Genomic DNA, 16,986 nt, shown 5'->3' with positions numbered 1-16,986 from the left:
CTCAAGATTATGTCCCATCTTCAGGAACAGCCCATATGCAAAGATTGGTCAATGTTGGGCATAAGAGCTTGGTCCTCTTGCTTGCTTGAAGTTGGGACATACAACTTCAGAGTTCTCTATGGGATCAGCTGAGACCTCTTGGAACTACATCACGTTTTATCTTAAAAATGTTTTCTAATAAACTAGTTGTATGCAAATAATCTATCTTAGAGTCTGTTTCCTGGTGATACTGACCTAAGATAGTTAGAACCAGAAGACTAAATGAGAAGTAGACTCTAAAATGAGATTTTGGAATTGATTACTTCCTGGTCAGCTGGCAATGAGAACCCCAATCCTAATAGTAGGTGGAGTGTAGATAGCCTGTGACATGATGTGTCAGTAAAATTATTCAAATGTCTAATAGTGTTGAACCAAGATCAGATGTTGGTAGAAGGAAATACACTAGAAGAGTCAATAGCTCAGGTATGAAAGGTTTAGGGGAACTAATAATCATAATATCTGTGAAACTGGTTATCTTTGAGTGCCATGGATGCAATGCAGAAAGATAATGAAAGGCTGTGGGTTATTTGTCACTTATTTAAGTGTGCAAGTCAAAGGATTTCAACAGTAAGATATAAAGAAACCCACATATCTCAAAACCAGGAAATGGGAACACTGGCTATCAGGATCAGAATCAGGTTCCCTAAGAGCAGAGAATTTGAATTCCCAAAGCCATCAATTCTGCTATGAAAATTAAAGATCCTGGTTGGGAGGAAGTGGAATGCTGAATCTTGGGATGGGGATATTTAAGTTAAAATACCTGAGAAACTAATAACTTAGTTTCTTGCTGAATCCTCTGGGCCTGCAGAAATGACCCATTATATCCTATCAAAAGTTAGTACAGTCTGTTTACTTGAAGATGATGCCAAAATTAATATACTCAACACAGCTTTCTTTTGATTAGTGTTATCAAAATATATCTTTTTTTCCATCCATTTAATTTTAACCCATTTGTGTCTCTATTTACAATTTATCTTCTTTTAAGCAGCAAATAGTTGGGTCTTGGGTTTTTTTCCCCCTCCAGTCTGCCTTATTTGCATGTTTAGACCATTTACATTTAATGTGATTATTGATATGGTTAAGTTTAAGTCTGTCCTCTTGCTATTCATCTTCTATATGCCCATCTGTTTTTTCGTTTTCTTTTCCTCTTTTTATGTCTTCATTTGGATTAATTGTGGCATTTTTTTGCCCAATTTTATCTTTTCTATTAGCTTATTGGCTGTAATTTTTTGTTATTTTAGTTGTTGATTTAGGGTTTAAAGTACACGTGTTTAATGTATCACAATCTACATTCAAGTAGTATACCCCTTCATCTATAATGTTAAACATGTAAGAACCTTATGATAGTAACCTTCCATTTTTCTTCTTCCAACATTATGCTATCATTTCACACTTTTACGTGTTACAAATCCTGGAGTACACTGATAGTCTTTTTGTTTAATCATTTGTTTTAGTTATATTTAAATAATAAGAAAAAAAAATCACAAATATTTACCCATGTAGTTACCATTTCTGCTATTCTTAACTACTTTGTGTAGATCCCTGTTTCCATTCAGTATCATTTTATTACTGCCTCAAGGACTCCCTTTTCCACTTTTTTTATAGTGCAGGTCTTCTGTTTGTGAATTCTTTCAGTTTTCATATGTTTGAAAGAGACTTTATTTCATCTTCAGCTTTAAAAGATACTGTTACTGGGTATACAATTTTGATTGACAGTTTCTTTCTTTCTATACTTTAAATATGGACTCTTAGCTGCATCTCCTTAACCCATAGGATCAATGTCATTTGTTGCCTACTCTCTAGAGTGTTGAAACTGTGGTTTCATATATTTTATCACTTTTTATAATTGCTTCAGGTGGGAGTACAAATTTAGTTTCTAATTTCATCTTATCTGAAAGCTTTTATATTATATATTAATGTTTACCAGAGAACATTCATAGAGAAGTGACACTGAACAACTAAGTGGACAATAATGATTTGTCCAGGATATGTCAACCAGTTTCTGTCATTACCAACTCAATTCTGGGAGTAGCCATGGTGGCAAGGATGGAGGCTATCTATGAGTGTTGGGCATTAACTCACCCAGCTTAGTCTCACTCTGTTGCTGTTTAATCTCTAAACTGCCAGTAACAGAGCCAATACTGAGCCCTTGAAATGGCACCATTCCTTGAGAAGACCAACTAGCCATTTGGTAATCATTATTATAAGTTGATTTTATTGAATTCCTTCTACCTTGGAATGAAAAGAAACTAATGTTGACCGGAACTAGAATATGTTTTGGGTATGTTTTTGACTTTCCTGCCCATAAGGATTTAGCTAGCTCTATTATCCAAAAGGTTGGTAGTGTTTGATCCATGGATATAGGATTCCACATAACACTGCATCATACCAAGGGGCCACTTAATAACGTGTGAACACATGGCAATATTACTTATTGCTCTATCCTCTACCACACCACTGAGAAAATGTGGACTGCCAGAGTAATGAAGTGATGAATGAACAGCTTTTTAAGGGCATAGAATACCACATACACTCTTAATCATAATCATTATATGATGCTGTGTCCGTAGTAAGTAGACTATATAGGTCTGGGAAGCAATAAATGGTAGTAGAGTTGACCTGCTTCCTATTACTCCCAATGAGCCTCTTATGGAATTTGTATTTCTAATTCCTACAACTCTGGGTTCTGTGGGTGTAGAGAATAATGATTCTCAGAGAAAGAATCCTTCTACTAGGGAACACAGCAAGAGTCTCATTAAAATCTAATCTATAGTTAAGAGTCCAGTCACTTTGGTATCCTTGTGCCAAGAAACCATAAGACAGGGAAAGAAGGCACCATTCTGGCATGGATAATTGATCATTATGATCAAGAGAAGATAGGGTTGCTGTTATACAATGAACACACCCAGATGATCCACTGGGTGTCTTTTGGTACAATCCTGCCTGATTTTGAACACAAATTGACAAATGCAGTAACCAGTCTGAGAAAGGTATACTTAACAGGGGCTTAAGCCTTGGGGCTTAGAATGGCAGAGGTGCCAGTTGAGGGTGAGAGGAATCTAGGATTGGTAGCAGAGGAAGGAGGTGATAAATATCTTTTGAGGTGTTGAGAACAGCTGTAGTGGTGGAAGGGCTATAGTTTATCCCACTAACTTTGCACTTGCAAGTCTTTCCAGGAAAAGAGGCCAACCAGAATCTTGGAGAAAGTGTTTCAAATGAAGCCAACTAATTTACTCCCAATGTATCTGGGTAGCACAAGGGGTAAACCCATGAATTTTGTGGTGTGCCCTCTAGATCACCCACCTCAGTATCACACCTCATCTTCGGCTTTTGGTAGAGTTATCTGCTGGCACAGCTGAGTCCCAGCAACTGCCCTCAGTGGAAGGCCAGTTTGCCCCAAGGTTATGTACCCTCCTCAGGAACAGCCTACATCCAATTTATGGACAATGTGGGGGGGAAAAAGTCCTGGTAATCTTCTTTCAATTCAGTATAACTCTGAAGACCAGACTAGCTTAAGAGTTCCATGTGGGATTGGATGAGACCACACTTATTGCTTTTTTGCAGTTTAACTTTTTCCAGTGCTCAGTACTGCTTCCTTTACCCACATGGGTGTTGATGAGTACATATCCCAATGAACTTCCTGCATGCAATCTTCCTTTCAGAGTCTGCTTCCCGGGGAACCTGATCTATATAGCACCTTTCCTTGTTCTTATGTAGCTTTATGCTATGAAACCAACTCTCAGTCTTCATTTAATATAAAATTGGGCTTAGGGTTTAATATAAGACCTGTATGGAACTGTCATGAATGACTACTGTTTCTGCCATTCAGAATCCATTAAGCTTTCTTCTGGCAACTGTATATGAATTTTCCTGCGAAGCTACATGTTGTTTTCCTTCTCATTTTGTGTGCTTTGCCTGACATTGACTCTCTTCCAGTTTAAGGAAATTACTTGAGATTTATACCTAACCATTTGAATTATCACTTTTCTCTGGCCAAAGTTCAGATATAAATATGTTATTCAATAAGAACCAATGAAGCAAAACAAAACTTATTTGAGCTGCTAAGGAAAAGGTAAATGTGCTTTTCCTACTGTATTTCAACCTGGAAGCCTGTGGTCTGGAACTACTGGCAATTATTTTGCTGCCTGAAATTGAAGCCAGCATTGAGGAAAGCAGAACCAGTAGAAGAAAAGTGTTTGGGTCCTTACATCATTATTTGAGCCCCTGGATCAAGACATACCTGAAGAAAACATATTCTTGGAACTTACATTATGTGATTCTAATACTTTTCCTTTTTACAATAAACTCTTTTGTGGGTGCCTGGGTTGCTCAGTTGGTTGGGCATCCGACTTCAGCTCAGGTCATGATCTCACAGTCTGTGGGTTCAAGCCCTGCGTTGGGCTCTGTGCTGTCAGTCAGAGCCTGGAGCCTGCTTTGGATTCTGTGTGTGTGTGTCTCTCTTTCTGCCCCTCCCCCATTCATGCTCTGTCTGTCTCTCAAAAAAATGATAAACGTTAAAAAAAGTTTTAAATAAAAAATAGTAAACTCTTTTGTGTTAAATTTCCTGGAAGTCTCATGGCTGATGTAGTAACTTACTGAACCATGTGGAAATGGAAAATTAAATTACTGAAAGCTCTTCATATGGAGGAAACAATTGCATGGAGGGAACTTAGATCTGAAAAGAATAAGGTGCTGCTTTGAGCATTTCAAATGCTCAAAGTTCTAAGTTGCTAGGAGTTCTAAGGAAGATTTAGCTTGATATTTTCTCCCTTTTTTAGTATATTCTATTCTTGTTACCATGATGATTATTATAATCACATCAGCATGGTATAAAAAAGGTCCTTCCATTAATTATGGAGAAAACAGGAACACTTTGTTATATTTTCTCAAATTATTAAATTTTGTACTGCAAATCCAAAGTCTTCCTCCAGATGAAGAAAAATGCTGCATTTTATGCAGAATGTCGTCTAGGGACAGTCTATTATAATCTCACTAAACCTCCATTCTCTAATCTATGCAATGGGAAAAATTTCTCCCATCTAACAGAAAAATTGTAAGAATGAAATAAAATGCTATACAGATAGGTGCTTTGTAAACTACAAATGAATGAATAATTGCCCATAGCTTTTATTGATGGGAACTACTCAGCAATAAATACATAAATAAATAAATGATGTAATGCCAAATCTTTAATTTGTTTATAGTAAGCTAAAATATATAACATGATGTTGACATGGAGATTTACTTTTCTACTTTTTTAAGTTTATTTATTCTGAGAGGAGGTGGGGAGGAGCAGAAAGAGAGAGGGAGAGAAAGAATCCCAAGCAGGCTCTGCACTTTAGTGAAGATTTGGACGCAGGGCTCCAACCCATGAACCAAGAGATCATGACCTGAGCCAAAGTAGGGTGCTTAACCAACTGAGCCACCCAAGTGCCCCTGCTTTTACACTTCTTTTTTAACAATTTAAATCGAAATTAGTTAACATATAGTGTAATAATGATTTTAGGAATAGAATATAGTGATTCCTTACGTGTAACACCCAGTGCTCATCCCAACAAGTGCCCTCCTTAATGCCCATCACTCACTTAGCCCATCCCCCCTCCCAACATCCCTCCAGCAATCCTCAGTTTGTTCTCTGTATTTAAATTTCTTATAGTTTGTTTTCCTCTCTGTTTTTATCTTATTTTTGCTTCCCTTGCCCTATGTTCATCTGTTTTGTTTCTTAAATTCCACATATGAGTGAAATCATACGGTATTTTACTTTCTCTGACTTATTTCACTTAGCAGAATACACTCTATTCCATCCATATTATTGCAAATGGCAAGATTTTATTACTTTTGATCACCAAGTAATATTCCATTGTGTGTATGTGTGTATGTGTGTGTGTGTGTGTGTGTGTGTGTGTGTATGTGTGTGTGTGCGCGCGCGTGTGTTGTACCACATCTTATTTATTCATTCATCAGTTGATGGATATTTGGGCTCTTTCCATAATTTGGCTATTGTTGATAGAGCTGCTATAAATATAGGGATGAATGTGCCTCTTCGAATCAGCATTTTTATGTCCTTTGGGTAAATGCACAGTAGTGCAATTCCTGATTCATAGATTAACTCTGTTTTTAAGTTTTTGTATACTGTTTTCCAGAGTGGCTGCACCAGTTTGCATTCCCACCAGCACTGCAAAAGGGTTCCCCTTTCTCTGCATCCTTGCCAACATCTGTTATTTCCTGAGTTAATTTTAGCCATTCTGACAGATGGTATTTCATTGTGGTTTTGATTTGTATTTCCATTCTGAGGTGGTATCTCATTGTGGTTTTGATTTGTATTTCCCTGATGATGAGTGATGTTGAGCATCTTTTCATGTGTCTGTTAGCCATCAATGGAACAGTGTCTATTCATGTATTCTTTGGAAAAGTGTCTATTCATGTCTTTTGCCCATTTCTTCACTGGATTATTTGTTTTTTGGATATTCTTTATAGATTTTGGATACTAACCCTCTATCAGATATGTCATTTGCAAATATATTCTCCCATTCTTTTGGTTACCTTTTAGCTTTTCCAATTGTTTCCTTTCCTGTGCAGAAGCTTTTTTATATTGATGAGGTCCCAATAGCTCATTTTTGCTTTTGTTTCCCTTGCCTCTGGAGACATGTCAAATAAGAAGTTGCTGTGGCTGAGGTCAAAGAGTTTGTTGCCTGTCTTCTCCTCTAGGATTTTGATGGCTTCCTGTCTTACATTTAGGTCTTTACATTCATCCTCTCTGAGTTTATTTTTGTGTATGGTGTGAAAAAGTGGTCCAGTTTCATTCTTCTGCATGTCACTGTCCAGTTTTCCTAACACCATTTGCTGCAGAGACTGTCTTTTTTTTCCATTGGGTACTCTTTCCTGCTTTGTTGAAGATTAGTTGGCCATATATTTGTGGGTCCATTTCTGGGTTCTCTATTCTGTTCCATTGATCTATGTTTCTGTTTTTGTGCCAGTACCATACTGTCTTGATGATTACAGCTTTGTAATACAGTGTGAAGTTCAGAATTGTGATGCCTCCAGCTTTGATTTTCTTTTTCAACCTTGCTTTGTCTGTTCAGGGTCTTTTCTGGTTCCATATAAGTTTTAGTATTGTTTATTCTAGCTTGTGAAGAATACTGGTGTTATTTTGATAGGGATTTCATTGAATATGTAGATTGCTTTGGGTAGTATCAACACTTTAACAATATTTGTTCTTCCAATCCATGAGCATGGAATGTTTTTCCATTTCTTTGGGTCTTCCTCAATTCTGTAACATAAACTTTCTATAGTTTTCAGTGTATAGATCTTTTACCTCTTTGTTTAGGTTTATTCCTAGATATTTTATGGTTTTCGGTGCAATTGTAAATGGGATCAATTCCTTGATTTCTCTTTCTGCTGTTTCATTATTGGTCTATAAGAATGCAACTGATTTCTGTGCATTGATTTTATATCCTATGGCTTTGCTGAATTAATGTATCAGTTTTACCATCTTCTCGGTGGAGTCTTTTGGGTTTTCTATATAGGGTATCATGTTATCTGCAAAGAGTGAAAGTTTGCTTCCTCCTTGCTGATTTTGATGACGTTGATTTGTTTTTGTTGTCTGATTGCTGAGGCTAGGGCTTCCAACATTATGTTGAATAACAGTGGTGAGAGTGGGCATCTCTGTCATGTTCCTGACCTTAAGGGGAAAACTCTCAGTTTTTTTGCATTCAGGATGATATTAGTGGTGGATCTTTCGTAGATAACCTTTATGATCTTGAGGCATGTTCCTTCTATCCCTACTTTCTCGAGGGTTTTTATCCAGAAAGGATGCTGTATTTTGTCAGATCCTTTTTCTACATCTCTTGAGAAGACCATGTGGTTCTTATCCTTTATTTTATTAATGTGATGTATCACATTGATTGATTTGCAGATATTGAACCAGCCCTGCATCCCAGGAATAAATCCCACTTGGTCGTGGTGAATAATTCTTTTAATGTATTGTTGGATCCAGTTTGGCTAGTATCTTGTTGAGAATTTTTGCATCTATGTTCATCAGGGAAATTGGTTTGTAGTTTTCTCTTTTAGTGGAGTGTTTATCCAGTTTTGGAATCAATGCTGGCCTTGTAGAATGAGTTGGAAGTTTTATTTCAATTTCTGTTTTTTGGAACAACTTCAAAAGAATAGGTGTTTGCTCTTATTTAAATGTTTGGTAGAATTCCCCTGAAAAGCCATCTGGCCCTGGATTCTTGTTTGTTGGGAGTGCTTTTTGACTTCTTAAGTAAAATAATGTATTAAATAGTTGTTAAGGCCTCCATGGCCTATTCAGTATTTTTTTTTAATTGAGCTTATTTGTAGTCAAATGGATGAGTCTCTGTTCCTAGAGATTAATACCTTGGAGTCTAGGAGCAGACATCATGCAGACTTCCTTTCTGGTACTCCTCTTCACTGTTGTTATAGCTTCTTATTTTTTCCTTTTAATTTTGTTTGTTTATTTATTTATTTTGAGAGAGAGAGAGAGAGAGAGAGACAGAGAGACAGAGAGACAGAGAGGAACCAATCAGGGGAGGAACGGAAAGAGAAGGAGAGAGAGAATACCAAGCAGGCTCTGCACTGTCAGTGCAGAGTCCAATGCAGGGCTTGAACTCATGAACCATGAGATCATGACCTGAGCTGAAATCAAGAGTCTGTGGCTCAACCAACTGAGCTACCCAGGAGCTCCTGTTGTTATGTCTCTTGATGCTTCAATTACTGTATTTATCTCAGGATACTGAAGCAATTGATATGTCAAGTGCTTCTTCTAAACTGAGAACTCCTTGAGACCAGGGCTTATATCTCTTTTAGCAATCTATCAGTGCCAAGCAACTCACAGTGATTGACAGATTGCTAGTACTAGATCAATGTTTGTTGAATTTAAATTGAGACTATCCATTGCTTGATCCTTATGTTTCTTCCAACAGATTTATTGTTCTTTCCTTTAGTTTTGGAAAATTAGCAGTAATTTTTCTACCTAATTTATATTGATGGAAGAAGTCTTGGTTATTAGATCCAGCTTCTAGGGCTTTATCTGGACCAAATCAGAAAGATAGATATCAGATAGAGCTATTGATAATGATTCAAAATACTTTTATTCAAAAAAGTAATGTATGCGTGATTGAAATGTTCTTTTAAATTTTTTTTTATTTTTTTTAACGTTTATTTATTATTGAGAGACAGAGAGAGACAGAGTATGAGCAGGGGAGAGGCAGAAAGAGGAGGAGACACAGAATCCGAAGCAGGCTCCAGGCTCTGAGCTGTTAGCACATAGCCTGACGTGGGGCTCGAACTCACAAACCGTGAGATCATGACCCAAGCTGAAGTCGGACACTCAACCAACTGAGCCACCCAGGTGCCCCTAAAATTTTTCAATGTTTATTTATTTTTGAGAGAGAGAGAGAGAGAGAGAGAGAGAGACCAAGGGTGAGCAGGGGAGGGACAGAGAGAGAGAAACCCACAGAATCTGAGGCAGGCTCCAGGCTCTGAGATGTCAGCACAGAGCCCCTACACAGGGCTCAAACTCACCAACCATGAGATCATGACCTGAGCTGAGGTCGGAGGCCCAACCAGCTGAGCCGCTCAGATGCCCCAATTGAAATTTTCAATAATTTAGAATTATTTAAAAATTTATTAGTAAGTAGAGTGTAAAAACTATTAACTTCCCTCTTAATCATCTCCCAATCTCCTCCTTTTCCCAGTGAGAACACCTATCATGTTTGGTACATATCTTTCCATATATTTTTCTTTGCATTTGGAATCACATGTGTGCACATGTATGCACAAATACACCCTATCTATACGAAAAATATTTCCATAAACAAAATCATACTATGAAGATTTTCTGGAATTTCCCCTTCTTTTCAGTTAGTATACCTGGAACCACTTTGCAAATCAGCATATAGAAGTTGTTTCATGATTTAAAATGGTTGTATTGCATCACTAGCATACTATAATCTTAATTAATGTGTGCTTTTCCCTGTTGATAAAATTTGTTTTTGTTTTTAACTGTAAAAAGAAGGCAATAATAATTTTGAACATGTTTCTTTGAATATGTCAGGATTCTGTAGCATAGATTCACAGAAGTGGAATCACTGAGTGAAAAGACATGCACACCTAAAATAGATGCCAAATTACCCTCTAAAATGGTTGCACCAATTTATGCTATTAGCGTGAGAGTATTTCTTTTCATGCATTGGCAGCAATGGATATTATTTATGTTTTTATATATATATATATATATATATATATATATATATATATATATATATATATATTTACCAGCTACGGTGTGCAAAATGTTATCCCCTTGTTATTTTATTTACATTTACCTAATTACCAGTGAAATTTTCTTGAAGAATGAAATCTCTTCTAATGTTCTCAACAAAGTTTACATTCTGTGGTATTTCTGTTAACATTTGAATCATTATTTTAAAAATCAAGACATTATAAAAAAGAAGAATGACATCTTGCCACTTGCAATGATCTGGATGGAGCTAGAGAATATTTTGCTAAGTGAAATAAGTCAGTCAGAGAAAGACAAATACCATATGATTTCACTCATATGTGGAATTTAAGAAACAAAACAGATGAACATAGTGGGAGCAAAAAAGAGGCAAACCAGGAAACAGACTCTTAACTATAGAGAACAAACTGCAGGCTATTGGAGGAGCGGTGATCAGGGGGATGGGCTAAATAGATGATGGGGATTAAGGAGGGCACTTGTGATGAACACTGGGTGTTGTATGTAAGTGATGAATCACTAAATTCTACACCTGAAACTAATATTACACTGTGTGTTAACTAACTGGAATTTAAATAAAAACTTGAAGAAAAAAAATCCAGGCCTTGCGAAATTGCATATTTTTCTAGTAGGGGATGTATGAATAGTGACTCTTTAGTTGTTTTAACTGTTGAATTATTTGACTGTAACTCACTTGAAAAGCTAAAAAAGTGGCGCCTGGATGGTTCAGTTGATAAAGCGGCTGACTTCAGTTCAGGTCATGATTTCATGGTCTGTGGGTTCGAGCCCCATGTCGGGCTCTGTGCTGATGGCTTAGAGCCTGGAGCTTGTTTTGGATTCTGTGTCTCCCTCTCTCTCTGCCCCTCTCTTGCTCACATTCTGTCTCTCTCTCAAAAATAAATAAACATTAAAAAAACGAGAGAAGCTAAAAGATATTCCCAAGCACTTTCTCCATTTTCAAGCCAATTTCCATCTTCTGGACATTCTGTCCACTCAGACTCTGCTCATTCTGCTCACTGGTTGTCCATTATGGTATGGTGCATTTAAAGCAAGGTGGTTCTTTTGCTAGAAAAGAACTGTTTTGAGGTTCTTCTTTTTTTTTTTTTAATAATTTTTTTTTAATTTTTTTTTAACGTTTATTTATTTTTGAGACAGAGAGAGACACAGCATGAACGGGGGAGGGGCAGAGACAGAGGGAGACACAGAATCGGAAGCAAGCTCCAGGCTCCGAGCCATCAGCCCAGAGCCCAACGCGGGGCTCGAACCCACGGACTGTGAGATCGTGACCTGAGCTGAAGTCGGACGCTCAACCGACTGAGCCACCCAGGCGCCCCAAGGTTCTTAATTCTTAATTGTTAATTCTTTAAGCATGGTTCTTTTAGTATTTTGAACATATTTATAATAGCAGTTTGGTAGTCTTTCTCTGCCAAAGCCACTATCTGGAAACCCTCAGAAACAGTTCCAATTGTCTGATTTTTTTCTTCCTCCAGTAGGAATAAAACTTTCCTTTTTTTTTCTTTTTTTTAATGTTTATTTATTTATGAGAGAGAGAGAGAGAGAGAGAGATAAGGGGAGGGGCAGAGAGGGAAAGAGAGAATCCTAAGCAGGACCCACACTCAGCATGAAGTCTGACGTGCAACTGTGAGATGAGCTAAAATCAAGAGTCGGACGCTTAGCCCACTGAACCGCCCAGGCACCCCTCCTATTTCTCTTTATATCTAACTTTTTTGTTGTTAAAAACTGGACATTTTTGATGTATTGTAAAAATTCTGGATTCTGATTTATTCCTTTCTGGGTTTTGTTGCCTCTATGTTATTTCCTTGTTTAGTAAGTTGCCTGGACTAAGTCTGTGAAGTCTATCTCTCCTTTGATGTGTAGCCACTGATGTCTCTTCAGTGTTTTTGTTGTTTTTTCTTAATTCTTGCTTTTATTTAAAAATCTGGTTTCTTAGAGGTCATCCTTGAGTCAACATGGCTTGGTTTTCAGCCAATGATTGGTCAGAGGTTGTGTTTATAGGGGAGGAAGAAAAATTTTTCCTCCATTCATCTTAGGTTCTTGGCTGAGGTTCTGTAATAAAAAATTAGCAAGACAAAATCAAGCAGAAGCTTGTTAACATGTGTGTATATGAGGAACTCAAGGAAGAGTAACTCAAAGAGGTGGCTTAGAATTCAGGTTTATATAGCATATTCAACAAAGAACAATATATTCTTCGTAAAGAAATGACAGGACAAAGGAAAGCCATTTTAGGCCTCTGAGAGCAGCAAACCATTGGAAGGTAAAATACATGAAAAACTACCGGTAGATAAAGGCTACCAGGCTGATAAGATCTAGAGTTGTGTCCAGTGATTAACTTTTGTCCTTCTTGATGGAAAGGACAGGAGAGACACCTTCAAAACTTTATGTCCTGCTTTTAGCCAAATAAGGAGAAGGCAGGGAGCTTTTCTTATATCTGCTTCTCAAATGCCTTCAGCTCAAAATAATCCTTGTGTTAAAGTAGCATATTTTGGTGTGACATATTTTGATTTACTTCATGTTCAAACATCACAAACCAGTAATATTTCCACTCTTTGTCAAAGGATATATGTGTGGTTTGGGGAATTCATTCAATGTTCCATCAATTTACAAGTCTTTCCTGACTTGCTACTTTGCCCTCTTGTTTCATCTCTACCTGTGTATATGGCCTCATGATCAGCCAGGGGTGTGTGAATTACTACCTAGTCTCACCATGTACTAATGTGCAGCTTCTCAGACTACGGGGGATATGTAACCTCTTCAAGGCCTAATATGTATATCTCATTCTCTGGATCTCCTTGTTAAATTTCTAGCTAGTCTGCCAGTTTGTTACTAGATCCAACCATCATCACCTTAGGCCATTTACGACCTTGGTCTTCTCCATTCTTTTAACATCAAGATGGCTACTCTTTCTGACAGTGCCCAGGAGCATGGGCTTTTTCTGACCTTTCCTCCAAGTCAAGACATTCCTCTCACGTAATAAAATTGCTGTTTTTCACAGCTCACCCCACCTCAGTAGAGCTGGAAACTGATGGTGCTGGTTGGGGGTTGGTAATAGCTCCAGGCCAAAACACCACAGACTCCCCCTATTATTACCAAAAACTCAGGATTTTTTTTTTTTTTCTTGAATAGACATTTCACAGTTTGTTGTATGCCTTTGGTCCATTTACAATGAAATTGTACCTTTGGCCCATTTCAAAATTCTGAGATGTTAGCTTTTGATAATTTCATTCAGTTTTATCATTGCTTTATGAGAAGATCTGCTGAGCACCTTACTCTAGCATTCCAAACATCTTGTTCAAGACACTTAGCAGTTGTTCTCAGGGCCATAAAGATAAGGTTGCAGAGGCTGTTTATTTCTATTTTTTGAAAATTTGTGTAATTAAATACAACTGGTTTGGTGATTTATCTGGGCACTTGGCACTTATTGCCTACTAATAATCATCTCTTTGTTTAGAATTTTCTTGTAATTACTCAAAACAGTTGCAGGGTATGATGACATTTTATTTATTTAACATTTTCCTTATCAACTGCTAATTGAGTAACCTTACACTGGTTAATAAAGTGAATGTTTTCATTAAATTCTAGTATTTATTTAGTTCTCTTTCTGACTTGCACCTCCCTGATTCTTCACTTCATAGATAGCAATGTGCTGCTTTTGTGGCACATGGAGATTATTAAGTGACAATTCTCTGAGACTCTCTTTCCCTTTCTGCTCTTCCATTCATCCCTGTGGTTAATGGCTTTGCAAAGTCTCCCTTCTCAAGGACATTTTTTCAACCAGTTTCAGGACCCCGTTTAGATCATTTGTGTTCAGTCTTGCCTCTTACATTTTTCTTTTTTTTTTCTTATTTATAGTTTTCTCCCTTTGTAGTTGAGAGACATACTACTGCCTTAAATAGTAACTTTTAAACCTTTAAAAATCTCTAAGTTAAGTGGAATGGTAGAATAGAAGTTCAGGCCCAGAAAATATAAATTTGGTTCTGATTCTCTTCATCTGTGAAATTAAGAAGTTGGGCTAGTTCAGTTCTAAGATTACCTCTGGCTCCATAGCGCTGTGATTCTGTGGATTTGAATTCCCATCTTAACTCTGAAATATGCCTATTTAATAGATTTGGTCTTACACATTAAAACCCAATTAACATATATGTGCAACAAATAAGAAAAATAGGTATGTGTTAATTAATTGCTCATTTAATAAATTTGTCCTGGGAGGGTGAGATAAAATTTAAAGATTGAAATAAACCTTCTTCCTTTTCATGACATGTTCTCAAACACAAACTGTCTTCTGGAGGTGATTTGGGCCCAGCAGCTCCCTCTTTCATAGACGAGGAAAGCATTGAAAAGTTAATAGACTGGCAGGCAAGGTCACAGAAGAGGTTAGTGTGAGAGCCAGAAATGTGATTTCTAACTCTAAATAGCCTTCCACTCCCTGCTCATCCATAAGCCTTTGCTGCTGCCTTCTCCTTCTTCTGTTTTTAGAAACACATTTAGACCATTTTGAGTTGTGCTAATTATTCAGTGTGTATTAAATATCCATGTGAATTTGGAGACTGAAACAATTTGCCATGTATTTATTGCATCTACACACTCTGAGCACATGCTTGGCTTGTAAATGAGTCACTATATTACTTCACCATATAACAATACATTGATACTTATATTAAATAGTTGTTATTTTACAAGTTTATGTTAATTTTTATTTGAAATATTTCAAAGCAAATATGGCCATTTATTTACTCCCTGTTAGAGAAAGTACACTTTATTTTTATTATTTCTTTTCAACTCTCTATTTCCTTTTGGTTGAGATTAGAATTAATCTTGGCTCCTTTGCCTCCCCCAAATAATAAAAAATGTCTTTTACTGAATGTCTACTATCTAAATGGCCCTATGCTAAATACTTTACAAAGAGGGATCTAATTCTTGAAATAATCCTGCAAACTAGGACTTGCTTTGCAGGTGGGAAGACTGGCTTAGAGAGATGAGTAACGTAGGGACCTACTGCTAGTAGGTGGTATGAATGGTTTTCAAAAACAGAACTCTGACTCTAAAACTTGCATCCTTTTCATTACCTGACATATATCTTCCCTGCCTACCACTCCTTTGGGCTCCTTTAAGGCATATTTGTGGATGTTGGTTATTTTATTTTATTTATTTTTTGTCTGTTCTGTATCTAGTTTTTATTTTGTTTTTGGAACTGTCTTTTTTTGCCATGGCATGCAATTCTGAAAGTGTTCTTAATTATTTGGCCCTGATTTCCCTGACAAAAGCTTGGGCATATAATCCAAATAGGGATTGCACAATCAAAAGGCTGACATAGACATTCGGGGTACTCTTTTTGCTGAATTTGTAGGCTCTGAGGACCATATACATTATCTCTGCCTTTATACAGTGAGGGTTATCTGGGAGAGCAGCGATTAGGGAAAGAGTGAGAGACATGATAACACTGTTTGAACCCCTTCAACCTTCTGTGCCTGAGACCAGTCCACCCCTCTGTAACTTCCAGATTAAGCATAACAATATATTCCTGCTGTTGCATAAACCAGCTTCAGTTAGATTTCTGCTACTTGCAAACAAACAGTCCTAATTGAGAATTCCTAACACGTATGTACTTTTATAGGACTTGAACAGCATTGTGAAGCTTGTCAGTGATAACTTCATCCCATGTAATGCTGACTATTTGGTGGTTACATGGCTGTTCCAGGTGATCAACCCAAGCTCCTCAACCTGGAGTCCCAGTGAAGGTAACTATTTGCCTGAGTGAAGACTCAGGTATGTAAAATTCATGATGACTGGGTAGAGATGCCCACTCATCTTCCACAATTGGGAAGGGAAGTCTGGGGGGAAGAGATGCAAAGGACTTAAGAATGATAAGCTCTTCTTAAGGTTGCATTTAATTTGATGTGCTGAAGCTTCTGTTCTTGGTGCTGAATATTCATGTTTTGTGAGGAATCCCAGAGGCTTCACAACAGTGTCATTTTCTACAATTCTAGAGTGAAGAGAAATGTGCCTTTTGCTGATAATGTACCTGAAGGGTGATGAAGGTGAGCTGTGGAGTTGTTTTTAACCATTTGCATTCTGACAAGTCATGTTATAAAAAGCTCACAATTCAGAAGATATTAACACTATGGGAGTTCTTGCTTAATTCCTGGTAAACTTGTTTTTAAAGGAGGATATGTGGAGGGCAAAAAGGCATAAGTAACCCATCTTTTAATAAACCCTGGTTAAACTCAGTGTGAGATGCATGCATTATTTCAAAGTAATTAACTTCTTGACTCAGTTTAAATTGCCATAAATTACATCTGCACCAATGACTTAGCCACCCTCTCCCCCTTGTAGTGCAAAATGTCATGGGTTGATAACAGGGTTAGAAGTAAATTGAAGCCAAAATGAAATCTTAATTCATGCAGGTTGATAGGATTCCTTATCACTACTCCCTGTTCAAATGCAAAGACTTGCTATCTTTTTACTTGCCAGCACTTTCCATCATGCTATAGGAAGATTTCTTAATAAATACTATTCTGAGGCATTTGCCTTTGGGGAAGCACAGTAACAGGAGAAAGTGAAATGTGGTTAGATTAGAAAAACAGAAACAGACTTCTTACATGAAGCAATTGGGAACAATGGGTGGTAGGTTAATTGAAAAAGTCATTTTGAGGGGGAATCATAAAAAATAA

The 16,986-nt window shown here is 37.2% G+C and overlaps 1 long non-coding RNA gene across 1 annotated transcript in view; it reads left to right on the top strand.

Moving 5' to 3' along the window:
* Positions 1–16,986, top strand: part of LOC132680952 (uncharacterized) — a 116,436-nt gene that overhangs the window by 35,244 nt on the left and 64,206 nt on the right. The window contains exons 8-9 of the long non-coding RNA XR_013555471.2: positions 15,930–16,081; positions 16,303–16,353. This is a non-coding gene — a long non-coding RNA (uncharacterized LOC132680952). The remainder of the gene's footprint in view (positions 1–15,929; positions 16,082–16,302; positions 16,354–16,986) is intronic.

Source organism: Panthera onca, chromosome A1 (genome assembly GCF_046562875.1).
Source record: "Panthera onca isolate mPanOnc1 chromosome A1, mPanOnc1 haplotype 2, whole genome shotgun sequence".
NCBI lineage: Eukaryota > Metazoa > Chordata > Mammalia > Carnivora > Felidae > Panthera > Panthera onca.
The sequence above is the reverse complement of the archived record's forward strand: the minus strand, read 5'-3'. Positions and strand labels throughout refer to the sequence as shown.